This window comes from Schistocerca americana, chromosome 3 (genome assembly GCF_021461395.2).
Source record: "Schistocerca americana isolate TAMUIC-IGC-003095 chromosome 3, iqSchAmer2.1, whole genome shotgun sequence".
Taxonomy (NCBI): Eukaryota; Metazoa; Arthropoda; class Insecta; order Orthoptera; family Acrididae; genus Schistocerca; species Schistocerca americana.
The window spans coordinates 921,581,111-921,608,111 of NC_060121.1; the positions used below are offsets into that span (position 1 = coordinate 921,581,111).

Sequence of the window (27,001 nt, forward strand, 5' to 3'; positions counted from 1 at the left end):
CCCCCCCCACCCAACCAGATCTTGCTATCTGCCGTTTAAGATTAACTGCAGTACTACTGTTGATAACAGAAAGTTTGTTTCAAGTTTTGAACTTATGTAGAATGAAAAGCCAATCACACAGGACACATGGCTGCATCCAGATGAACTCACCAAATGTTTTCAGACGATTTACAAAAATTTTCTCTCAGTTTCACCCTGCTTTCTCAATTTTATCCAGTTACAGCATGTAGTATAGTTTGCACACTGCTTAGCTAAAACTTGACTCACAAAATCATGAATGTCATTACAGTACCATATTTTTGTGAATTATATCATTGTTGAAATTTCCTCGTGGTTCAAATCTGTGTGCTGGACTGAGACCCAAAATCGGTATATTTGCGTTTTGCAAGCAACTGCTCTACCAACTGAGGTACCCGAGCACAACTCACAACCAGTCCTCATGAATTTACTTCTGCCAGTACCTCATCTCCTGCCTTCATTCAGGAAACATCTCCCAGGTTGTGGCTAAGCCTATCTCCACAGTGTCCTTTCTTCTAGGAGTGCTAGACATACAAGTTTCACAGAACTTCTATGAAGTTTCGAGGGTAGTAGATCCAGAAATAGAGCTTTGAGTACATGTTGAGTCGTGCTTTGGTAGCTCAGTCAGTAGAGTTAGTTCCTTAGTTAGTTAGTTACATGTTCCATAGTCAATTGAACGAGTCTTTTATTGGGAAGATGTGGAACAAATCAGTTAACAAGATATGTATTGATGATTGGTGTTAATGTTAATCAACACATAATTTAGTCCATCCACTCATGCAACTACATTTAAAAGTAAGTTATTTCATATTTATTTACAACTGGCTACCAGTTTTTAAGTAGAAATTTGTAAACAGAATAGAGGCAGTTGTCCAGGGGAAATGATTTTAAGGTAGATATAAAACTTGCATTGCAGCCTGGCAAACATTTTATGTTATTGGGCAAGAGATCAAATCTTTTGCTGCTGCTTATTAAACTCCTTTTTGAGCCATTGATGGCATTAATAATAGGCAATAAATGTCATTTTTCCCTCTGTTTTTGTAGGTAAGGACATCACTGTTTGTCTCAATCTGTGATGAATTATTTATGATGAATTTCATTAGTGAATATATGTATTGTGATGGTGCAGTTAAAATGCTCAGCTCCTTGATGACGTACCTACATGACTTCTGTAGGTAAACACCGTATATTATGCTTATTGCTCACTTTTCTGCAATCAATACTTTTTTTCGAAGTGATGAGTCACTCCAGAAAATTATTCCTTATGACATTGTTGAGTGGAAATAAGCAAAATATTTAGGAGGTTGATTCATTTGTCTCCAAGATTAGCAATTATCTGAAGATCAAAAGTAGCTAAAAGTAACTGTTTGAGAAGCTCAGTAATATGCTTCTTCCCAGTTCAAGTTTTCGTCAATATGTACATGCAAAAATTTGGAGCATTCTACCCTATTAATTGACTCCTGCTTATATGCTACTTCAGTTGTTGGTATTATTCTGTTTGTTGTACGGAACTGAATATTGGTGTTTTTGTTTCAATATTTAGGGAGAGTCCATGTTATGAGAACCACTTTATAATCCTTAGGAAAATATTATTTACCATCTCTTCTTGTTACTTTTTCTAATGGGATTTATTATAACACTAGTATTGTCAGGGAAAAGCAACAATTCTGCTTGTTGAATGTTGAGTGGAACTCATTCACATGTACAGGGTGGTCCATTGATAGTGACCGGGCCAAATATCTCACGAAACAAGCGTCAAACAAAAAACTACAAAGAATGAAACTTATTACATATTCGTGTAGTATGTAATGAAATATGAATGTTTTAGTTGAACCACTTTTTTCGCTTTGTGATAAATGGCGCTCTAATAATCACAAACATATAAATACGTGGTATCATGTAACATTCCACCAGTGCGGGTGGTATTTGCTTCGTGATGCATTACCCATGTTAAAATGGACCGTTTACCAATTTCAGGAAAGGTCGATATCATGTTGATTTATGGCTATTGTGATCAAAATACCCAACGGGCGTGTGCTATGTATGCTGCTCTGTATCCTGGATGACATCATCCAAGTGTCCTGACCGTTTGCCGAATAGTGTGTGTGTGTGTTGGGGTTTATGGGCGCTCAACATCGAGGTCATCAGCGCCCAGACACACAGTAAAAGGAACGAATGTGGAGAGACCTAATAAAACTGAAAAACACACTCAAAGCAGGAAAAGAGGGAAAATATGACCTGAGAAGGTAAAACCTAAGGTAAGGGATAACATAGCGACAAGAATGACACAGGAAATCGTCATTATCTGGCCACTTACATAAAATATGGGCGAGCTTGTCACACAGGAAATAAGTTAAAATCCCCTCCCTAAAATCTTTGTAAAAACATTCGACATGGCACAGAACTTTAAAACTTTAACCACATTCGTCCGAGTGTTGCCTAAAAGAGTTGGCAGGTCCGCTGGCAAGGCAGCCGCGGCCTGCTGGTCAGAAAATAAAACGCAATCCAATAAAACGTGGCGCACAGTGACCTGGACGCCGCAAGCACCACACATTGGAGGGTCCTCTCGCCGGAGCAGGAAGCCATGAGTCATAGGGCTGTGGCCTATTCGAAGCCGAGTGAGGAGAACCTCGTCCCGTCGATGGGTCTGAAAGGAAGTACACCACACACGCGTTGTGGGCTTGACGAGACGGAGCTTATTGTCAGTCACGTCCAGCCACTCGTCCTCCCACCGACACATGACTCGGGAGCTCAACAGCGAGGTGAGTGCGTGCAAGGGGATAGCACACTGAGATACGTGTAGATCAAGACACGCTTCCTTGGCTGCGAGATCTGCCCCTTCATTCCCAGCAATGCCAACATGCCCCGGAACCCAGCAGAAAGCTACAACCTTCCCCAGTCGCTGTAGTTGGAGGAGGGCATCCTGGATGGTCTGGACTACTTTAACTGCCGGATACAAATGGTGCAATGATTGAAGGGCAATGAGGGAATCGGAACAGACAAGAAATTTAGGAGAGGAAGAATGTCTCATCTGCTCCAGCGCCCGCAAGATCGCAGACAATTCTGCATCAAAGACCGTGAAAGGCGGAGGCAGTCGGACCTTAAGGACATGATCCGGAAAAACAACGGAGCAGCCGACGGAATCCCCTTGTTTCGACCCATCCGTAAAAACCGCTACATAGTTGTGGTGCTCAGATAAAACAGCAGAAAATGCTGCATGAAAAATGGTGGCAGGAGTGCAACCCCTCTTGTACTGCAATAAATCTAAAATCACTCTGGGCCTCTTCAGTAACCAGGGTGGCAGGCGGTTAAAACCCTGGATTTGGGGTTGTACAGACTCCACACCGAGCGACTCTAGAACACGTTGCACACGGATCCCAAATGGCAACGTAGCCCGGGGACGGTGGGAAAAAAGGCGGTCCAGAGGTGGATGGGCAACAAGGCGGTGAGCAGGCGAGCTGGGAGCCGCAAGAAACTTACAAGCCTGGCACACCAGAAGGAGCTGCCGCCGGATGGTAAGTGGCGGTTCGCCAGCCTCAGCACAGAGACTTGGTATGAGACTGGTCCGATAAGCACCCGTGGCCAGTCGAATCCCAGCATGGTGGACAGCGTCAAGGATCCGCAAATAAGACGGCCTCGCTGACCCATATACTGTGCACCCATAGTCCAGCCGTGAATGCACAAAAGCCCAATAAAACTGAAGGAGACGCGCCCTGTCCGCTCCCCAAGACCTGTGGCTGAGGCACTTGAGGATGTCCAGTGCCTTCAGGGATCTGGCTTTCAAGTCACGTAGGTGTGGCAGCCATGACAACCTGGAGTCAAAAATTAGTCCCAGAAACCGCACTGCGTCTCTAAAATGTAGGACAGCATCCCCCATATGCAAGGCAGGCAAAGTAAAAAGACGACGAGAACGATTAAAATGAACACAAACACACTTATCGGCAGAAAACCGAAAACCTGTCTTTGCAGCCCACTCCTCTAACCGCCGCACTGTTAGCTGCAACTGACGGCTCACGGTTGCAACACTGGAGGAGGAACAGAAAACAACAAAGTCGTCCACAAACAAGGAGCACTGTACTGGACTCCTCACTGTAGACGTTATACTGTTGATGGCTATGGCAAAGAGGGTAACGCTTAAAACACTGCCCTGGGGGACACCGTTCTCCTGCTCAAAGCGATCAGACAGTGTGTTACCAACGCGGGTCCGAAAAAACCGCTGAGACAGGAAAGACCGAATGAAAATGGGGAGGCGGCCACGAAAGCCCCATTGATGCAGTTGTGCAAGAATACAGTGTCTCCAAGTAGTATCATATGCCTTGCTGATATCAAAGAAGATACCGATACAGTGATGCTGACGGAGGAAAGCCTGCTGAATAGCCGCCTCGAGGAGTGTCAGGTTGTCGACTGTGGACCGAAATTTTCGGAATCCACACTGAAAGCGGCTAAGGAGCTGCCTGGTCTCTAGCAGCCAGACCAGACGACGGTTAACCATTCGTTCCAGGGTCTTTCCGACACAGCTTGTCAAGGCAATACTACGATAACTACTGGGACATGTGCGGTCCTTTCCTGGTTTGAGGAGAGGGATGAGGATTGCCTCCCTCCACGAGGTGGGGAAAACTCCCGTCCGCCATATGAGATTAAAACATTCGAGGAGGATTTCCTTTGACGCCGCTGGCAGATGGCGAAGCATGGAGTACCGGATGCGGTCGTAACCAGGTGCGGTGTCAGAAGCCGCAGTAAGTGCCGATTCAAGTTCCCACATGGAGAAAGGGGAGTTGTAGGCCTCAGAATTGTTCGACCGAAAGTCCAGCTTCGCTCGTTCGACAGTCGCACGGTAGCGACGAAATGCTGGATCCTGGGTTGCAGTGGCAGTACTTTGTGCAAAATGCTCTGCCAGCGTCTGAGCAATGGTTCTGGGTGTTGTTTGGAGGCATCCCTGGTTCAGGACTGCAGCTATTGGTATAGTTACGTTATTTAAGGAAACAGGAAGTGTTCAGCCACATGTGAAACATCAGCCACAACCTGCAACGATGCCCAAGTAGGTGTTTTAGCTGTTGTCGCGGCTAATCTGCACATCAGTTGCAGAAAAATAGCGTGAGAATCAGGGATCTCAAAAATGTCGGTGTTGAGAATGCTACATCAACATCGATTGCACCCATACCATATTTCTATGCACCAGAAATTGCATGGCGACGACTTTGAATGTCGTGTACAGTTCTGCCACTGGGCACAAGAGAAATTACGAGACGATGACAGATTTTTTGCATACGTTCTATTTAGCGACGAAGCGTCATTCACCAACAGCGGTAACATAAACTGGCATAATATGCACTATTGGGAAACAGAAAATCAATGATGGTTGTGACAAGTGGAACATCAGCGACCTTGGCGGGTTAATGTATGATGCGGCATTATGGAAGGAAGGATAATTGGCCTCCATTTTATTTATTTATGGCAATCTAAATGGTGCAATGTATGCTGATTTCCTACATAATGTTCTACCGATGTTACTACAAGATGTTTCACTGCGTGACAGATTGGCGATGTACTTCCAACATGATGGATGTCCGGCACATAACTTGCATGCATTTGAAGCGGTATTGAATGGCATATTTCATGACAGGTGGATTGGTCATCGAAGCACCATACCATGGCCCGCATGTTCACCGGATCTGACACCCCCGGATTTCTTCCTGTGGGGAAAGTTGAAGGATTTAATATCGTGATCCACCGATAATGCCTGACAACATGCGTCAGCGCATTGTCAGTGCATGTGCGAACATTACGGAAGGGGAAATACTCGCTGTTGAGAGGAATGTCGTTACACATATTGCCAAATGCATTGAGGTTGACGGACATAATTTTGAGCATTTATTGCATTAATGTGGTATTTACAGGTAATCATGCTGTAACAGCATGTGTTCTCAGAAATGATAAGTTCACAGAGGTACATGTATCACATTGGAACAACCGAAATAAAATGTTCAAACGTACCTACATTCTGTATTTTAATTTAAAAAACCTACCTGTTACCAACTGTTTGTCTAAAATTATGAGCCGTATGTTTTTGACTATTACAGCGCCATCTATCACAAGGCGAAAAAAGTGGTCCAACTAAAACAGTCATATTTCTTTACGTACTACACGAATGTGTAATAAAAAATTGGGGTTCCTATTTAAAAAAAAAAACACAGTTGATATCCGTTTGACCTATGGCAGCGTCATCTAGTGGGCCAACCATAGCGCCATCTGGTTTCCCCCTTCAAGCTAGACAAATTTTGTTCTTTGTAGTTTTTTCATTTGACGCTTATTTTGTGAGATATTTGGCCCGGTCACGATCAATGGACCACCCTATATAAGGAATAGGAATGAACCCAAAATTAAACCCTTGGTACTCCCTTTGTGATTTCTCCCCAGTCACTAAAATTTTCTATCCTTGTTTGAATTCCATTTCTTGATGAAGAAATGCATCCAAATTGTTTTAATTATTCTGCACTACCTTTCGCATTCTGTCTGTTAAGTATGCTTCAAACCAGCTGTGCATCAGTTCCATAAAACTTCATTTTTCCTAAGAAAGTAATACAGCCTGCATAATCAAAAGCCTTGCAAGGTAAAAAAAATACCAACTGATGACATTTTAGTATTTAAAGCTTGCACTCTTTTATGAGTGAATTAACAAATAGCATTCTCAGTCGCGCAACTCTTCTGTAATCTGAACTTTGATATTTGAAGTAAATTGTTTCCACTTAAGTGTGCAACTACTCTTGAGTACATTATTGTTTTGAATATCTTGGAAAAACTTGTCATTAAGGAAATTGGATGATAATTGTGTGTGTCTTGTCACATTTCTCATGAAGTGATTTAACAATTGCACATTTATACCTGTCTGTAAAAAATTTGTGGGCCAGTGATGCATTACATGTATTACGAAGGACGTTACATATTAAGCTGGAATAAGTTTTCGGGGTTCTGTAGTTGCTTAAAGTTCTGTGGACTGACATTTTTAATATACTCTATTGATTTTTCAACTGAGCCATTTAATCCTATTTTTGCTGCTGGATTTAGAAGGTGATTGTTAAAAGTACTTCCTGCTTGTGAATTATCAGTCACAACATTATCATTTAGTTTAGTTGTTATAGTGTCTTGTACACTGACTGGCTGTCCTTTGTCCGTTTTTACAACATCCCAAGTTGTTTTAATTGTATTATGTGCATTATTTATTTCTGCCAGGGCATGCATATGTCTGGACATTTTAATGGCTTTTATTAAAATACTAAAGTGTTTTATGTAGTATGCAAGTAAAGTCAGATCCTGACTTAGTATGGCCTTCATATAAACTTCCATCTTCCTCTTAAATGAGATTTTAATTTCCATTGTTATCTACGGCTTACTTGGTATTTAAATGGATCTTCTGAATAATTTCATAGGAAAATGACTTTTAGATATTGACACAAATTGACTACAGAATTAATTTATTTCGACATTTTCATCTCTTTCTACGTAAGTCTCATCCCATACTACCCCTTTTAGCCATTAACTGTGCATAGTCCATTTGTGATTGGGTACACATTAGTTGTTTCAATCTCAGTACTGTACATAAAAATATTATCACTCCATGTCCTGCTATTTTGCTGCACAAGAACTGGAAAATTGACTACTGAAATTAGATTGATGCACCCCAATAATAATTCTAGTTGATTTTTCCTGTTCGTATCTTTTAAGGCCTCTACATTGTAATCTCCAGAAAGTGCTGTTTCTTCTTGTCTGACAAGTATCTCAATAATGCATCTAGATTCCTCATAACTGAAAGCTTCCTAGAGGGTACAGGTAGACTGTTACAATTATCATAAAAGGATTCTGCAGTAACAAGCACATGCTTCTAGGTTCTGATTAAGACAAAAACTATTTGTCTCAATATTTTTGACTTTGTGTCCAACTTTTACATATTTTGTAGCTCCTCCCTTTTCCATGTTAACTCTAGACGAAAATGATGCAAGTCTGTAATCCCTGATATTTAGCTTCTTCGTCCCTGTGGTTATGTTGCATTCAGACAGGCACAGAATATCTGTCACTTCAGAATTTTCCACATCTTCTAGGGATGCAATAAACTCATCTACCTAAGTTTTCAACCCTCCAATGTTCTGATGAAACAAATTATTTTTATTTTCCTGGTAATTGTCACAGGTATTATGGTCTTCCAATGCTCCAATTTCTCTTGGTACTCTCTGTCTGCAACCCGACTCTAACCTAAAAATGTCCTCCTTTGATTCCAGTTGTCACAGGGATTTTGTCTTGTGTGCTTGTGGCTCCCATTACACTTTCTGCAAGGTGCTCGGCTAATTTTCCCTTCCCCTGTTATTCAGTTGCATGATTATTGTATCCCCATCTCCCGATCACAGGAACAGGCAGGGCACAGATATGAGACTTTGTTTCAGTGTAAAGCAATTTACTCAGCTCTTTGTTCAATGGCTAACAGCTATGTCAGCCAAGTACTGGTATTTCACTGCAAAATGACTACAGACACTATACAAGTGTTCGCTGTTGTTGCTCCTATTTCCTCCAGGTCAACTTTAATATATATTCTAAATTGCTAGCCAGGTAGTTTCCTGCTCCTCCTACTATAAGTACCTTACCCTCTCTATTGAAATCACTGCACAATGCCCCTATGTACATCATCACCTAGCTAAGCTTGGCACTAGGTGTTAAGATGCTTATGATCTTTGTACAATGCCCCTATATTCATCATCACCTAGCTAAGCTTGGCACTAGGTGTTAAGATGCGTGTGACCTGGTATTCTAGTCCTAGCTTTTCCTGTAGCAGTTGACCTACAACTCTCCCATGACTACTCCCAAGCAGCAAGACTCTTTTCTTTCTATGTGTCTATTCTACTGACTTAGCCTTTATGTCGTTCCTTCAAACCTGTTGCACCTTACTAAGCACAAGAACTGGTTGAGGCTGTTCTCCTGCTTCAGGGAACAAGTCAAAATGATTGCTAACTGGAATTTGAAATGTGATTTCCAGGGTTTACACCATTTACCTGTTACTTATCATCATCTCCCATTGTCTTTTTTTGCCTTCAACCTGTGTAATCCAAAATATGCCATTTCTAATCCTATCTAGAGGGCACAAATATTTATTCTCTGTTCCACTATTTTCTTGTCTCAACTTGTAACGTACAATTTCTTGGAAGAGCCTCGTCTGACACTTCCTTAGCTGCATTCTTCCCAGTGAAACCCCCATACCAATTAAGTGACTACAAAACCCTATTTGTCACACATAATGTTACTCTTCCAGTATACTAAAAACCTCTTCAACACACACAAAGTGCAATAAAGTAAAATTTAGTAAAAACTTATCTTTCAGTGAATTATGCAACTGACTTCTAGACATCAGGCAGACACAGAATTACTTGACAGATGTTCATTGAACATAGGTAGTACAAGACACGAAATGAATGAAAATTAAAAAGCACAATATTTTCTAACAATAACCTTAGACCAACACTACCAGGATATTATGTAAAGTACTGTAATGAACCCAAAACAACATTTAAAAATTAAACAGCAGTCAGACATTAACACTAGCTCATAAACATCCCACCTATATTCACTGAACATAGGTTTCAAATCACGAAAGAAGTGAAATGAATGAAAACTCTAAAAAGCAGCTCCCCAAGTAAGGCAAAGATCCTGAATTCAAATCTTGATCTGGTACTCATTTTCAATCTGGCAGGAAGTTTCATATCAGGGCACACTCTGCTGCGGAATCAAAATTTCATTTTGAGAACATCCCCCAGGCTATGTCTAAGCAAGGTCTCTGCAGTATTGTTTCTTCCAGGGATGCTAGTGCTTTAAGTTTTGCAGGAGAACATCTGCCAAGTCTGTGAGGACATGTTATGAGTTGTGTTTGGATAGCTCAGTTGGTACAGCATTTGCCTAAGAGTGGCAAAAGTCGTGAGTTTGAGTCTCAGTCTGACACACAATTTTAATCTGCCAGGATGTTTCATATCAGTACATGTTCTACTGCAGAGTGAAAAAATTCATTTTAATGGTTGTTTTTCAAATCAATTGCTTTGGAAAACTATTCATAATATGTCCAAACTTTAGTAGAGTGCAGTCAAGAAAATGGGCACCATTTCAATATAAAATATTGCATTTTCAATGAAAATATATCATTAATGTTAAATAGGATTCTTCAAATAACAATCACATCACTATATTAGATAGTAGTTAATTGTCACATTTTAGTTTCTTCCTTTGTTACTGATTGTGGACATATTTAATAAGTCTGCATAGGGACTGAGGGTTTAAACAAGATCTCATGCTGTTATTAATGAACTCAATACATCTAGTGACAGATGCATCGTGTAAGAAATGACTGCAAAGAAAATTTCCATAATTGCTATCAAAGAACAGAACAGTTTGTGCTTACCAAGCAGACACACAGACAATCATCAAAGAATCTAGGTTTCTGTCCAAGATGTTTCCAAGCTAGCCCAAGCTGTTGTCAGGGATGTGATTATCTGTTCCTTCGGTGTCAGCTTTTTTTATAAGAACAATATAATTTTATTTCTGTTTCTATCTGGGAAGATATCCTCCTGTTTCCCTGGGAAGCTGGATCGTGTTCTCTTTTTGTTATAATGTTTGTCAGTCCTTTTCACTATGTGAAGTATAAATGATTGCAAAAACATACTTGACCTCTTAACAACAAATAACCATGATCAAATAAGGAACATCATGACAGATCAGGGATTGGTGACCATAAGGTTGTTGTAGCTATACTGAATGCTGTAACATTCAAAACCACCAAAAATAAATGCAGAATATGTCTATTAAAATAAGCCGATCTAAGTTCGCTTGGCACCTTCTTAAGAAACAGTGTCCACCCCTTCCAATCTGGCTATGTAAGTGTAGATCAGATGTAGTTTAAATTCAAAGAAACAGCATTGCCATCAGTTGAGAGAGATATACCAAATAAATTAATAAGAGGTGGTACTGATCCCTCATGGTACAAAAAACAGGTCAGAAAACTACTGCAGAAGCAATGAAGAAAGCATGCCAAATTTAAAAGAATGCAAAATCCCCAAGATTGGCAAAGTTTTACAAAAGCTAAAAATTTAGCTTGAACTTCAGTGTGAGACGCTTTTAATAGTTTCCACAATGAATCTCTTCCTCAAAATCTGGCAGCAAATGGAGAAAGATTCTGGTTGTATGTAAAGTACACCTGTTTCAAGATGCAATCAATACCTTTACTGCATGATAGCAGTGGTGATGTTATTGATGACACCACCACTGAAGCAAAGTTACAAACACAGTGTTCCAAAATTCCTTCACAAAATAAAATGAAGTAAATATTCCAGATTCGAATCAAGAACTACTGCCAACATGAGGAACTTAGATATTTTTGGTTTAGCAAAGCAGCTTAAAACTTTTAAGAAATACAAGGCTTCCGGTCCAGATTTATGTCAGTCAGGTTCCTTTTAGAGTGTGCTGACCCAATAGCTCCGTACTTAGGAATCGTATTCAAACGCTCGCTTGTAGAAAGATGTGTACCCAAAGACTGGAAAGTTGCACAAGTCACACCAATACCCAAGAAAGGAAAATGGTGTAATCTGCCGAATTACAGTCTCATGTCACTAATGTCGATTTGCAGCAGGGTTTCAGAACATATACCATGCTCAAACATTATGAACTGCCTTGAAGAAAATGATTTATTGACAAATAGCTAACACAGATTCAGAAAATATCATTCTTGTGAATCACAACTAGCTCTTTATTCTCATGAAGTAATGACTGCTAGTGGGATGTCAAATTGGTCTCATATTTTTAGATTTCCAGAAGGCTTTTGATATCGTTGTTCAAAAGTGACTTCTGATTAAATTGCGTGCCTATAGAGTATCATATCAGTTATGTGACTGTATTCGTGTTTTCCTTTCAGAAAGGTCACAATTCATAATAATTGATGTAAAGTCGTCAAGTAAAACTTAAGTAATAGCGGGCATTCGTCGTGACCTATGTAAACAATTAAGAGACGATCTGAGCATTCCCTAAGAGTATTTGCAAATGATAATGTCATTTACTATCGTGTAAAGTCATCAGATGATCAAAATGAATTGAAAAATGATTTAGACAAGATATCTACATGGTGAAAAAAGTGGAAATTAACTCTAAATCATGAGAAGTGTGAAGTCATCCACATGAGGACTAAAAAGAACGCCCTAATTTTCAATTACACGATAAATCACACAAATCTAAAGGCTGTAAACTCAACTAAATACTTAGAGTTTACAGTTTTTTGAATGGTCACGTAGGTAATGTTGTGGGGAAAGCAAAAGACTGTGATTTATTAGCAGAACATGTAGAAGATGTAACATGTTTACTAAAGGAACTGCTTACATCACACTTGTCCGCCCTCATCTGGAGTACTGCTGTATGGTGTGGGATCTGCAGCACATGGGATTGATGGAGGACATAGAAAAAGTTCAAAGAAGGGCAGCTCTTTTTGTAGTATCACGAAATAGGGGAGAGAGTGTGACAGGTTTGATACATGATTTGGGGTGGCAGTCAATAAAACAAAGATGTTTTTGCTGAGGCAGGACCTTCTCATGAAATTTCAATCACCAACTTTCTCCTCAGAGTGTCAAAACATTTTGTTGAGGTCCACCTACAAAGGGTGAAATGATCATCATAATAAAATAAGAGAAATCAGAACTTGAGTGGAAAGATTTAAGTGTTCATTTGACCTGTGAGCTGTTCGAGAGGGGAACGGAAGAGAATTAGCTTAAAGATGGTTCAATGAACCCTCTGCTAGGCACTTAATTTCAGAGTAATCTTGTAGAGCTAGATGTAGAATTACAGTAGTTAGTCGATTTTATTCCATTTGAAGACTAATGGTGACCTTTCCTCTACTTTCTACAACACTGAGTAACATTGTCCTCTGGAAGCAGACATTATTAATTACTCATCATTTCTTTAGTTCCCCCTGTGAATCAAAGGAAGTAATGACGAATCACAGACCTTCTTTACAACTCTTTGATATCCTTGGCAAATCTTGAATACTCTACACAGGATCAATGCTGCACCCTGCAAGACAGCTCCTTTCACTTGGTAACATTAATACAACTTATATTTTGAATGATGTAGCACATTGGTCTTGGATTGTGGTCACTGTAATTTAGATTTTCTGTACATTCCCTAAATGACTTCACTTGATTATTGGCATGGTTCCTGAATCAAACCCTCAGGCGTTTATCATCCTCATCCTCGTCCAATTTGAGCTTCTGCTATGCTATAGTGATCTCGGCAGTGATACAATAAATAACCTGTTGCTTTGTGTTTTGTTGTCTTTTGTTTGAAAGATCAATATTTCAGTGACAGTGGATACTTCTGTGATAGATAAAACTCTTTTTGAAATGCTTTGTTATCTGGTAATAATCACATAAAATTTAACTCTTGAGCAGGTCCCCATTTTCATAATACAAGCGGGTACATAGTGTACTGTTTTCACATGTAAATAATAGCTGTCTTTATGTTACCAAGATAAACATGTATGAGCAAAATCATAGTTTAATCTTAGTTTGAGTCCACAGCCATAAAATAAACTTATGTATATGAGCTAATGCACTGTTTAAACAAACATTAATGAAATAAACTCTCATTTTATCATTCCGTTGCCACGGACAGGTGTTATTCCACAATAATGATCCACATGAAGCACTAAAGAGTGCAGTTGCATCAGACACCAGCCAAATAGTTATTCAATTATTAGCTGGAAATTTGACAACCAGATTTGTCACTGTGTTAGCTGAAGCAATAATGAAGGCATAGGTATGGGCTTGCAATTGTGAAACAACAATGGAGCAGTGCAAAACAATTTCGTTTGTGGTTGGCGCACTTTATACGAAGCATACTTTTTCTAGGATTACAGTGGAAATTACATTTTGCTCTCATCTTTCATCTTTAGATCATAAAAAGAAAGCATAGTTCACTCACGGGCATATCGAGAAAACCACATTGTCAATGGAGATGTGTGAGGAATGTCATGCATATAATGTAAGAGCACTATATATGCATAAATTTCTAAGTGTGATGCTCCCCACTTATCTCCATTGACAATCTGATGCTTATAAATTGACGACTGCTTTCTCTTATGATCTGAAGATGGCATTGATAGCCAGAACTCCACCTGAAACTTTATGTGTTTGTGCCAGACCATAAAAACTTTTAAAAAGAGTACTGATATCTGATTTACAAGCAAAAAGTATGTTTCTTTTGTATTTGTGTTTTAATAAAGTGTTGTTTTGAGTTCCTAATTGTGGCTAGTTACCATTCTTGAAGAGTCTTTGTTATTTTGTAACAAGTAATCATCTAAATAGTGGCATGAAGGAATTATTTCTTAGCACAATGATACTTCTTTGCAGGTCACATTTTCTCATTGAACATTCCATACTGTGATTCTGTGGCACCATTGAGAGCAATATCCTACCAGCAGAGCTCACAGTGGAAAAACACGTGGAAAACAGTTCCAAAGTCTAGGCAGCCAGGGGAATTTGTGTGTCGTATGTGTGGCAAAGTGTACAGGTATCAGCGGAATTTGGCAAGTCACATCAAACATGAATGTGGAAAGGAACCTCAATTTCACTGTCCATATTGTACATTACGTTACACTCAGAATGGTGCATTAAGGAGTCACATTAGAAGATACCATCAAGCAGATTGCAACATAAGATGATAGTGTACTGCTGGACGTGATGGTTGCAATGCCATGGACAGATACTGATGTACTGCAACACACCATTTTACTCTTTGCAAACCAAATCTAGTATCTTTGTCATCTAATTTGTGTGCCACATTTTGTTCAGAGACTTCTTAGTACTCTCATATCTTCTTTCTGTGTACTCATAAATGTTGTGAGCAATAAATTATTTTCTTGCCGTGTGGCTTATTAGACATCCAACATTTTTCACATTCAGTGCTGACATTCACAATTTTTTTGTTACCTGTTCTAGCCAGTGTCAAGTGATAGAGTCTAATCAACATTAATTCTGTATTTCACTAATTTTTCTATTTCCAATACATAATGGATATCTTTTGCAAGGATGCGTCATTTGGCTGCACCTAACTTTTATGAATTTACAACCAGTTCGGTTACATTTTTTTTTTTTTTTTTTTTTTTTTTTTTTTGTGTGTTTCTTCTGTTGTTTTTCTCTGTCAGATGCATTATCTTATTCTAAATTATCATTTTTTTCGTATGATGTTTACTTAGATCCTTATAAGTAATTTATGTTGGGGAAACTTCACTTTATTTGAAGCAATTTGTTCTAATTCTGTTAAGTGGCTCATCACTTCAGGTTTCCACTTTCTTATTGATATTCTATGTGCTATGTTGTGATCTTATTCCCTGTGTACCTTAATCATTCTGAGCTCTCAATTACGTTTCTAAATTAGTTATCAGGTGGCATTTAAAGTATCTTCATAATGTTTTAAAATTTTGCATGTTGTTCAGTAATTAAGTGAGACTAAATGAAATTTCAGAAATTTGAAGCATGTACTGAAAGAGCAATTCAATAATGTCCAATATTTTTTTATATCCCATTCTACAATACAATATTTTGAGTGAACAATTCTTATCTGCTTCTTTTCTATTATCTTATAATTGTGATGTCTGCATGAAAGAACAATTAACAATGGTAGTAGTATGTCCACCCTTGTACCTGTTGTCATTTTGTGTTACATACATTGGCAGCATTCTGTCACGTTATATGTAATTTATGTTGTATGTAAATAAATACTGCTGTGCCTATAACTAAGTGCCATACTTTTCTTCTGATATACCAATCTGATCACTGACGTCACACAACGTTAATTGCCCATCATCCATATTTTGCACTTTCTTGGTATTTTTACCTGTATGTGCAGTCTTGCAGCCATGTTCACTGTGCAGAAATTTAGAGAAGTGTGGCTGTATTTGGAATTAGCTACCCAATTCCTAAGTCTTGAAAATGAGGGTGCAATTTCTTATAAATCTTCAACAAGCTTGAATTCATTTATTTTTGCAGTATACCACCCAACCAAAGATTTTTCTGAATGCACAGTATTATGCTTTATCAATTTGAACACACCGCACACACACACACACACACACACACACACACACAACTCAACTACTGTAAAATGCTGTACTTATTATAATATTTCATAGCTCAATTTGACATTTCAATTACATTACTGTGCAATGTCTATCATACAACTAAAACAAATCTTAATTCATTTCAATGCTGTCCCTGTGCCAGGCGAAGACTGTATCTATTGCACTCGTATATCTTAAGTAAAATGTCATATCACACAATGCCTGCTCACATACTTCTAACTTGATTTGTTGTTCAAGTGTCCATAGTCGATGTAAATTACTGATCATCAACAGAAATAGAAATATAACTAATATTACTACACAGGAGATGATAATTCTGCTGTATCCATGAGCCACTATCATTGAGATCCTTCCATAAATTCTGAACTAATCTTCACTAAATTTGACATATTTACTTTTTTAACTCTGTGAAAATAAGTTCTACAATTTGTAGAATGTGTATTTTGGCAGAGGTGCTGTAAAAACAGGTAAATTGTGAGATAAATTTTATCTAAGAAGTTACACCAGTTTTCATACACTTGGATCCACAGCCATCCAACAGATTAAAATAATTCATGGTTTTACTGACATTTTATATTATCTGAACAACATACTATATGCTTGACTATTGGCTAATTCTAACTTATGGTCACTTTGAAGTGTAAATGTTTATATAAGTCTGCAAGGCCTTCATGGCCACTGTCATTAACGACAGAATCTTTCAAAGTGTTAGGCCACGTCACACTCATCTTCAGCTTCTTCACTACTTGATGTTTGGATTCCTCTGCTGCAATCTTCTTCCAGATTTCACTGATGTCCCTGGATGGCTGAACACTCAGTAGAGGGATCACAACATGGAGTAGTGAAGTCAAGGAGGATTGACGAAGCCTAATGACTCAGAAGATTTTTATCATCAGTAAATGTTAATGTTTTTGTTGTTTGTTGTTGTGGACTTCAGTTCAGTGACTAGTATGATGTAATTCTACTTTCTAGTCTATCCTGTGCAAACCTCTTCATTTCTGCATGACTACTATAACCTACATGCCATTTGACCCTGCTTACTGTATTCAAATCTTGGTCTCCCTGAACTATTTTTACCCCCACATTTCCCTTCTTTACCAAAAGGACAATTTTTTATCATGTCTCAGAATGTGTCCTACCAATCATTTTCTTCTTTTATTTAGGTTGTGCCATAAATTTCGTTTTTCCCTCTTTCTTTGTAGTACTTCCTCATTATTTATTTAATCTCCCCTTGTAATCTTCAGCATTCTTCTGTAGCACCTCATTTCAAAAGTTTATAGTCTCTTCTTATCTGAACTGTTGATCACCCACATTTCACTTCCGCACAAGACTATGTTCCAGACAGATAATTTCAGAAAATACTTCCTAACACTTAAATTTATTTGTGTGGGCTCCACTCTGAACTGATGAAGATGTGAGAAGGGAGACTTGCAGGGTCCTCGATGGAGCCACAATGATGAAGAAAAATGCCTTGATGGCAGGATGCAGGGCTATATATCCCCTGATGAGGACAATGATAGTCGTCCTAGCAGTAGACAAACTTCTAGTGTCAGAGGGTTTAGATGCTACTACAATACCAAAACATAAAACGAACTGAAGAAGGATGCTATGCCAGCTGTGACAAGGAAGATCATCTCACTCCTTGTCAACTCAAGATAGGTCAGAGATATGGTCAGAATACTGTTCCCAATAATACTGGTACCACTATGGCCTTATTGCCATCTGAAAATACACAAAGAGGGAATTTCACAACATCTGATAGTGAAAACTATAAATTTGCCATTGTATGGCATAGCCAAACACCTGGCACAGGTATTAAAACTTCTCATGGGTCACTATCTACACCATGTCAAGAACTCAGTGGAGTACGTGTTAGTGTTTCAAGAGAGACGTCAGAGGAAGGTGATCTCCTAGGCAGCTTCAACATCACATTTCTCTTCAGATGGGTATTATTAGAACATTCCAAGGTATTGTAGTTGATAATATGTAGGAAGAGCTGTGAGCTGCATGTCAGGGGTAGGCAACAGCTGTGTGTGGGAAGCCACTTGCAGGAATGACAGTGCATGCTTCTGCTACTATCCATCAGATCATAGGTATCTCCAGTGTAGGCCTACCTTGGCCAGATTCAGCTTATGTTTGTGTCACTGCTACTGCTGGCTGCAGTGTCAGTTTTGTCTCTGTCACCTCTTTCATTGTTGCTGGTACCGTTTTCAGTGTTATTACTACTATTATCATGTAAATTAATACCAAATTGTTCTGTCATCTTGTCAAGAACTGAGACCCCCCCTTCATATTTACATGTGTGAGTGCAATGTGAAGTCCAGAAAAAGTCTTCTGTAGCCCATTTGAATTCAAATGCATTTAAGTCTGGATGGTAAAGAGGTAATCTAATCACTGAATGTCCATGTTTGGTGAGCAGAGTATCAGTTTTAAACATTTGAAATCTTTCATGTTCTGATTAGTACATATCATCATGAAATGGAAAACTTCTTCATGAAATCCAATTAATCATATCCTCTTTCCATAAAGAAGAGGTTTGAGATGGATTTAGTTGAATATCATAATAAGAAGCAGTATCAATCACCAACACAAAGTTTGGTGAGAGATTGCGGATTAATGTGCTTCTGATCCATTTAGCAAAATTTTTGAAATTCAATTATTGTGATAATCAGATCATTTTGTTATGAACTTAATTAATTAATTGTTTTTGGTACGAATACTTTATCACCACCAGCATGCACAATGATACCTCACATGCCCTTGGAAGCTGTAAACCTTCATTTTTATCATCAATCCAAGGGTGGTGTAAGTAAGCTTTTGTTTTATCATCACTCTAAGAACGAAGATTATTATGTGATGATTGTATTCAAGTCTCATCCACATTTACTGTATAGTAATTGCCCTACTGTTTTTTAAATTCTTTATAGCCTGTAAATACTGTAATAATTTTTGTGAATGTCTAACTTTTCAGTTAATAATTTTCACTTATTTGATGTTTGTTTTTTTTCATCTAAATCCTAAATCAGTGACAATCTTTTGTGGGTTTGAGTTGCTGCCCGAGTAATTTACATTACACAACTGCACAGCTCTGACTATGTAGGATTTTTCTACCACTGTTATTTTTCATCACCAAATAATGCACTGAATCACTGAATAAAATGTACACTACTGACTCATTTTTTTTCTGAATGGAGTGCAACATGTGATGTGAACGGTACATCAGTCACTACATTGCTGAACCTGCTCCGTCTCCCACCACTGCACAATCTGATATCAAAGCTCATGCTGCATTTCACCAACTATACTCAAGTGTCACTGACAGCAACACGATGAAACTGTTTAGACATGCGTCACCAGCACCTACTTCCAGTGTGGTGGAAAATTCAATGAAAAGCAGCAGTCATCACTTATCTATATATGGAACACTTCAAGGAAACAGCTCTCAAACTGTGCGCTTGGTACCAAAGGCATTAAAATATACGTGGACAACACACTTGTAGTTTGACGTCACAGTAAGAAAATCATACAAAAATTCCTGTGCCACTATAACAACATAGAGAACTGTGTCAGGTGGAAGAAAATGGATGCCTGCTGTTGCTAGACTGCCTGATAAAATGGAACCCTGATGACAGGCTGGTACATTTTGCCCCCCCCCCCCCCCCCCCACACACACACACATAGACCTGTAGACAACCACCAATAGCTGCTACCATTCAGCAGAACACAAATTTCAAGTTACGGCATTTGCATGAAACCTTTTACACAAATGGCTATTCAGAGACACACATAAGTGTGTTGGCCACCTAAGCAAGAAGAAGAAAGAAAATAATCCAGTAGAAGAAACTAAGCACTTTATTCCTTCTGTATGCAGGGCTGCCTCAGCCAAGATTCCCAGCGTAATGGAGAAGCACAACATAAAAACCATTTTCCGCTGAACATTTAAACTCAATAATATTCTTGGGTCAATCAAAGACCAGATAGGGCATTTATGAGTGTGGCATACAGTACAACAGCCAGACACAGCGTGGCATTTCGCAGTGCTGTATAGAGCATTTGAGGAGCATTCATCTCAGTCAAACTGACAAGTCCGCAGTGGCAGAGCACAGCATCAATGAATGCCATATGTTTGTTTTTGAACATTAAAGGTATTGTGCCACTCCAAATGGGTTCCAGGATTCACTCATCAAAGGGGCAGTAGAAATAAGTGTACTTCACAATCTTGTTGATTGGAATGGTGGTTTCCAACTGAGCTCTGCATAAGATATGGTGTTAGTAAAAGCATATCAGGAATGCTCTGATATGAAATCAGCAGAGGCAGCAGGCAGAATAGACAAGGAGCACCAGAATTCTATGCCCAGGCATCCCTTCATCCTGCTTGGAGCCCCGTTGTGTTCAGCTGTGACATCCCTTCCAGAGGCCAGTGACTGGCCCACCCGTCAGGCCGTCAGCAAAGGAGTCTGTCATCCAGCAGCTGTAAAGGAATGAAGTGCACTTTAACCTAGCACTTTGGCTGAAGGTGATGAATAAGAAACTCCCCGCAACTTGACTGATAACCTGACAATATTTCATCTGTGAAATTTGCCAAGAATGCCTGGATTTCCGTTTATATTCTATGTTAACAAATTTTGGTTTTTCAGAAATGGTTTTCTTCCTGTTGACAGTCTGCATTTTATATCCTCTCTAATTCAGCCATAATCATTTATTTTGCTACCCAAATATCAAATACTCATCTACTGATTTTAATATCTTATTTTCTAATCTAATTCCCTTACCATAGCCTGATTTAATTTGACTACATTCTGTTACACATGTTGTACGTTTGTTGATGTTCATGTTCTAACCTCTTTTCAAGGCACTATCCATTCCATTCAGGTGTTCTTCCAAATCCTTTTCCATCCCTGGATGAATTACCATGTCATTGGAAAGCCTCAAAGTTTATATTTCTTCTCTCTGATCTTTCATCCCCTTTTCAAATTTTTCATTGGTTTCCTTTACTGTGTGCTCAGTGTGGAGATGAATAACACCGGGAAAAGACTTCAACCCTGTCTTACTCCCTTCTCAACTACTGCATCTCTTTCATGTCCTTCAGCTCTTGTAACTGAAACTAGGTTACTGTACAAATTGTAGATAGCCTTTTGCTCCCCATATTTTATTCCTGATACCTTCATAATTTCAAAGAATGAGTTAAAGTCTACAATATGCAAGGCTTTTCCTGACTCTACAAATTCTATAAAGAGATGTATGTCATAGAGTTGCTATTGCCTCGCATGTTCCTAAATTTTACAAAAGTGAATATTACTTACCAAAATGCTGTGTAGATACTGTGGAGGACAGAATAATGGTGGGACAGATTACTTATCCATTCTACAAGAGGTGTTCAAGAAGTCTTCCACGTATCTCAAAGCACTCCTCAGTGTGTTGGAGTGTGTGTTGTTTTGCACGTTGTTGTTGTTGTGGTCTTCAGTCCTGAGACTGGTTTGATGCAGCTCTCCATGCTACTTTATCCTGTGCAAGCTTCTTCATCTCCCAGTACCTACAGCAACCTACATCCTTCTGAATCTGCTTAGTGTATACATCTCTTGGTCTCACTCTACGATTTTTACCCTCCTTGCCCTCCAATACTAAATTGGTGATCCCTTGATGCCTCAGAATATGTCCTACCAATTGATCCCTTCTTCTAGTCAAGTTGTGCCACAAACTCCACTTCTCCCCAATTCTAATCAGCACCTCCTCATTAGTTATGTGATCTACCCATTTAATCTTCAGCATTCTGCTGTAACTCCATGTTTCGAAAGCTCCTATTCTCTTTTTGTCTAAACTATTTACTGTCCATGCTTCACTTCCATACATGGCTACACTCCATGCAGATACTTTCAGAAACGACTTCCTGACACTTAAATCTGTACTCGATGTTAACAAATTTCTCTTCCTTAGAAACGCTTTCCTTGCCATTGCCAGTCTACATTTTATATCCTCTCTACTTTGACCATCATCAGTTATTTTGCTCCCCAAATAGCAAAACTCCTTTACTACTTTAAGTGTCTCATTTCCTAATCTAATTCCCTCAGCATCACCCGACTTAATTCGACTACATTCCGTTATCCTCGCTTTGCTTTTGTTGATGTTCATCTTATAACCTCCTTTCAAGACACTGTCCGTTCTGTTCAACTGCTCTTCCAAGTCTTTGCTGTCTCTGACAGAATTACAATATCATCAGTGAACCTCAAAGTTTTTATTTCTTCTCTGTGGAACTTAATACCTACTCAGAATTTTTCTTTTGTTTCCTTTACTGCTTGCTCAATATGCAGATTGAATAACATCGGGGAGAGGCTACAACCCTGTCTCCCTCCCTTTCCAATCACTACTTCCCTTTCATGCCCCTCGACTCTTATAACTGCCATCTGGTTTCTGTACAAATTGTAAATAGCCTTTTGCTCCCTGTATTTTACCCCTGCCACCTTTAGAATTTGAAAGAGAGTATTCCAGTCAACATTGTTGAAAGCTTTCTCTGAATCTACAAATGCTAGAAACGTAGGTTTGCCTTTCCTTAGTCTTTCTTCTAAGATAAGTCATAAGGTCAGTATTGCCTCACGTGTTCCAACATTTCTACGCAATCCAAACTGATCCTCCTCCAGGTCGGCTTTTACCAGTTTTTCCATTCGTCTGTAAAAAATTCGCGTTAGTATTTTGCAGCTGTGACTTATTAAACTGATAGTTCGTGTTTTGCACATTGGACATCATCTTGGGGGGCTTTAATGCAGGCAACAGCATCGGTAATGTGAGCGGCATGTTCTTCACATAGAATATGCATCCTTCTTTAACCAGCCCCATAAACAGAAATCTAATGTGGTTAGATCAGGTGAAGTAGCAGGCCAGTTAATGGGTCTGCCATGACCAGTGCATCATTGAGGAAATGTCTTGTTGAGATACTTATCTGGTCAGTGAATCGGTGGTCCATCATGTTGTAGGTACATTTGCCATCATTGCTCTAATGTCATGTCATCCAGAAGCGCAGGTAGGTCTTCCGTCAGAAAATGTGCCTATGCTGCGGCTGTCATGCGATTTGGTAGGAACACAGACCCTAACACCAGTTCATGAGTCATACCACACCAGACATTCACTGAGAACCTAGCTTGGAATCTTATTTCCCTATGCCATATGGGCTCTCCATCACCCTTTTATGATAAATGCGGTTGTTCATGATATCACTGCATGTAAATGTAGCCTCATCTGTAAATAAAATATTTACACTATGTCTCTGCCAACCAATCACAAAATTGTTGTCTACTTACTGAGTCACCTGTATGGAGATGTTGCATATCCTGCACGTGGATTGAGTACAAGTCCTCAGAATGTAATGTACGCCACACTCGCATTTGTGGAGCATTGAGGTGATGGCTAATATGCCGTGTACTGGTGGTGAGACTCCATTGTACCATTGCAATAATGTCGTCCCTTTCCTCAACTGACAGGACAGCCTCATTTTTTGATGTTACATGTACACTGGGTCATGTTCCGGATTCACCTAATGTTTGAAAAACCCTGGGAACTTCCCTGGCACAGGGGTTTGTTGATCGGAGAAATGTGTCTGCCATTCTGTCACAGGTGCAGGGACACTGCTGTTACAGTACCTGTACACAAACAACATTTCTCTGTATTGTGCATGTTGGGATTCATGGACACAATGGATTGACTCAATTAAACTACACCCAAGCGCGATACACACATGACTCTATGACTGCTAACTAGTCCATCCAATGATTGCACACTGGGTATGCTTGCAGCAGTTGCCTCAGTGCGACATCACACTGTTGCCATCTGTTGGACAATCCTTACACCACTCTTAGGGTGGATTAGGCATCTGTCACACCAATCTGTACACCATAGTGTTTACACAGCATTTTGGTAGGTGATATTCACAATTGTCTTCATAATCATTCTTAGATGGTGTAGTCTCCAACCCACTCCACTTCTGTAATGATTGAAAATTGGACACATGTTCACAGGATTTTCTTGATTTATTGTCACATGTAGAATCACCTCACAAATTATGTGACATTCCTCCTGAATCACATTGTGTATATACTACATATACAGTGTGAGTCACATAAGGTGTAACACCCCTTTTACACTGAAGTGCCAGAGAAACTGGTATAGGCACACTTATTCAAATACAGAGATATGTAAACAGACAGAATATGGTGCTGCAGTCAGCAATGCCGATATAAGACAATCAAGTGTCTGGTGCAGTAGTTAGATCAGTTCTTGCTGCTAGAATGGCAGGTTATCAATATTTAAGTGAGTTGAACGTGGTGTTATAGTCAGCGCACGAGTGATGGGACACAGCATTTGTGAGGTAGCGATGAAGTGGGGATTTTCCCATATGACCATTTCATGAGTGTACCGTGAATATCAGGAATCTGATAAAACATCAAATCTCTGACATCGCTGCAGCTGGAAAAAGATCCTGCAAGCGCGGGACCAACGATGACAAGAAAATTGTTCAACATGACAGAAATGCATCCCTTCTGCAAATTGCTGTGGATTTCAATGGTGGGCCATCAACAAGTGTCAGCTTGCAAACCGTTCAACGAAATATCCTCAATATGGTCTTTCGGAGCCTAAGGGCCATTCATATACCCTTGATGACAGCATGACACAAAGCTGTCAGCACCAACATTGGACTGTTGACGACTGGAAACATGTTCCCTGGTTGGACAAGTCTCGTTTATAATTGTGTCAAGCGGATGGGTGTGTACGGGTATGGAGACAACCTCAAGAGTCCATGGATGCTGCATGTCAACAAAGGACTGTTCAAGCTGGTGAAGGCTCTGTAATTGTGTGGGGCATGTGCAGCTGGAGTGATATGGAACCCATGATAAGTCTAGATACCACTCTGACAGGTGACACTTATGTAAGCATTCTTTCTGATCACCTGCATCCATTCATATCCATTGTGCATTCCGACAGACTTGAGCAATTCCAGTAGGACGATGCGACACTTCACACATCCAGAATTGCTACAGAGTGGCTCCAGGTACAGTCTTCTGAGTTTAAACACTTCCGCTGGCTACCAAATTCCCCAGACATGAACATTATTGAGCATATCTGGGATGCCTTGCAACGTGCTGTTCACAAGATATCTCCACCCACACATACTCTTACTGATTTATGGACAGACCTGCAGAATTCATGGTGTCAATTCCCTCCAGCACTACTTCAGACATTAGTTGAGTCCATGCCATGTCATTAGGCAGGTGTATCAGTTTCTGTGGCTCTTCCGTGTGCTTCTTTAACGGTTGCACATATTGAATTGGCAGTTTTCAGCAAATGTTGGAGTGTCGAGGGTCATGTATTTTGTTTTGTTAATATTTTTATTGCTGATATCAATGGCAATATTGAAGCAAGTACTTTTCTTAAATGGAACCATATACTTTTTATAACTATATTCAACAGATTTTGAGAAGACAATGACAATGATGTAGCATTTATTAATATTGATGTTGAAATCTGTCGTAAGAAATTCAATAAATGTCGTTGAATTAGAGAGCATGGTGGCCAGAGTCAACATTATCAATGCAAACACCACCAAGCAGAGCTCTTGTGCTACGCTGTGTCAGAATGTAAACACATTAGCCTGTTTACTTGTCTACACTGCAAGCTGCTCATTTCTCCTTCAGCATACACTGCTTGCACTCATGTACACCAGTGAGGATAAGTCATATACTACTTTTATATGATGAATGTAAAATAAATGCTGTAGAAAAGTACAGTGGTGTAGTGCTATCTATCAATATCACTAGTGTCCGATGAACCAGACAACTGCACAAACTATTAAGACACTAGTGTTGTCAGCCTGTTTGAATTTCAAAAGGAGAACAAGAAAGAATAGTGCAACAGACGGAGAACACGAAGAAGATGTTCTGGCTACGAAACTAACGAGTCCGCACAGTGGTATGAGACATATTGCCAAGGAATGTGGAATCAGCCAGATGACTGTCATTCACATCCTGCATCAACAGAATTTACCTCCCTATCATCTGTCACCATATCAGGCACTCAACAACCATGATTCTGAAGTCCTACAGAATTTTGTCAGTTTGCCCTTCAGAAACTGAGAGATGACCCTGTGTTTTTCCAACACTTGAGCTTTACCAACAAAATAACATTTACTAACCATGTTCAATGTAAATTTGCATAACATTCACTACTGAGCAGCCAAAAATTCACACTGACTTTGTCAGATGCAACATCACCAGCGGTAAATGTATGGTGTGGCATAGTAGGAAATTACATTGTGGGATATTACTTCATCTCAGACATTCTAAATGGACATATGTACACACAATTTCTGACTAACATTCTGCCAATTCTTCTAGAAGAGGCACCACCAGATATTCAGCAGTGTATGTGAGTGTAACAGGACAGTTGTCCAGCTAACTAGTCCCATGTTGCATCGCAAATACTGAATGGTAACTTCCCTGGACATTGGATAGGACAAAATTCTGTTGTCAAATGGCCTGCGATGTCCCCCGATTTGACTCCTCTTGATTTCTTTCTTTGGAGAGCAGTCTTTTATGAATTCCAACTACACCAGTGCGTGCTCTACCATATCATCCACTGTAATTACATCTTTTCATCATTCTTCCGAATGGTGATTGCAAATGTGCCTTTCAGTCCATGGTCAACAGTTTGAACACATGCTTAAATAAAGGATAAAGTTATTTTTTTGGGAGACAAAATTTGTATTATGTGATTTGGATGGTTACCAAATCATTATTAGTAAACGGTTTATTTCATTTAGATGTGTATGAAATTGCATTACAATGTCAA

The 27,001-nt window shown here is 39.4% G+C and overlaps 1 protein-coding gene across 4 annotated transcripts in view; it reads left to right on the plus strand.

Moving 5' to 3' along the window:
• Positions 1 to 27,001, plus strand: part of LOC124607074 (oocyte zinc finger protein XlCOF26-like) — a 299,664-nt gene that overhangs the window by 89,755 nt on the left and 182,908 nt on the right. For 2 of the 4 annotated variants that reach the window (XR_006978770.1, XR_006978771.1), the window contains one exon: positions 14,439 to 15,148. The exons of the other annotated variants lie outside the window; for them this stretch is intronic. The gene's annotated coding sequence lies outside the window, so the exon portion shown is untranslated. Of the gene's footprint in view, positions 1 to 14,438; positions 15,149 to 27,001 lie in introns of those variants that run through there. 4 annotated transcript variants of the gene reach the window in all.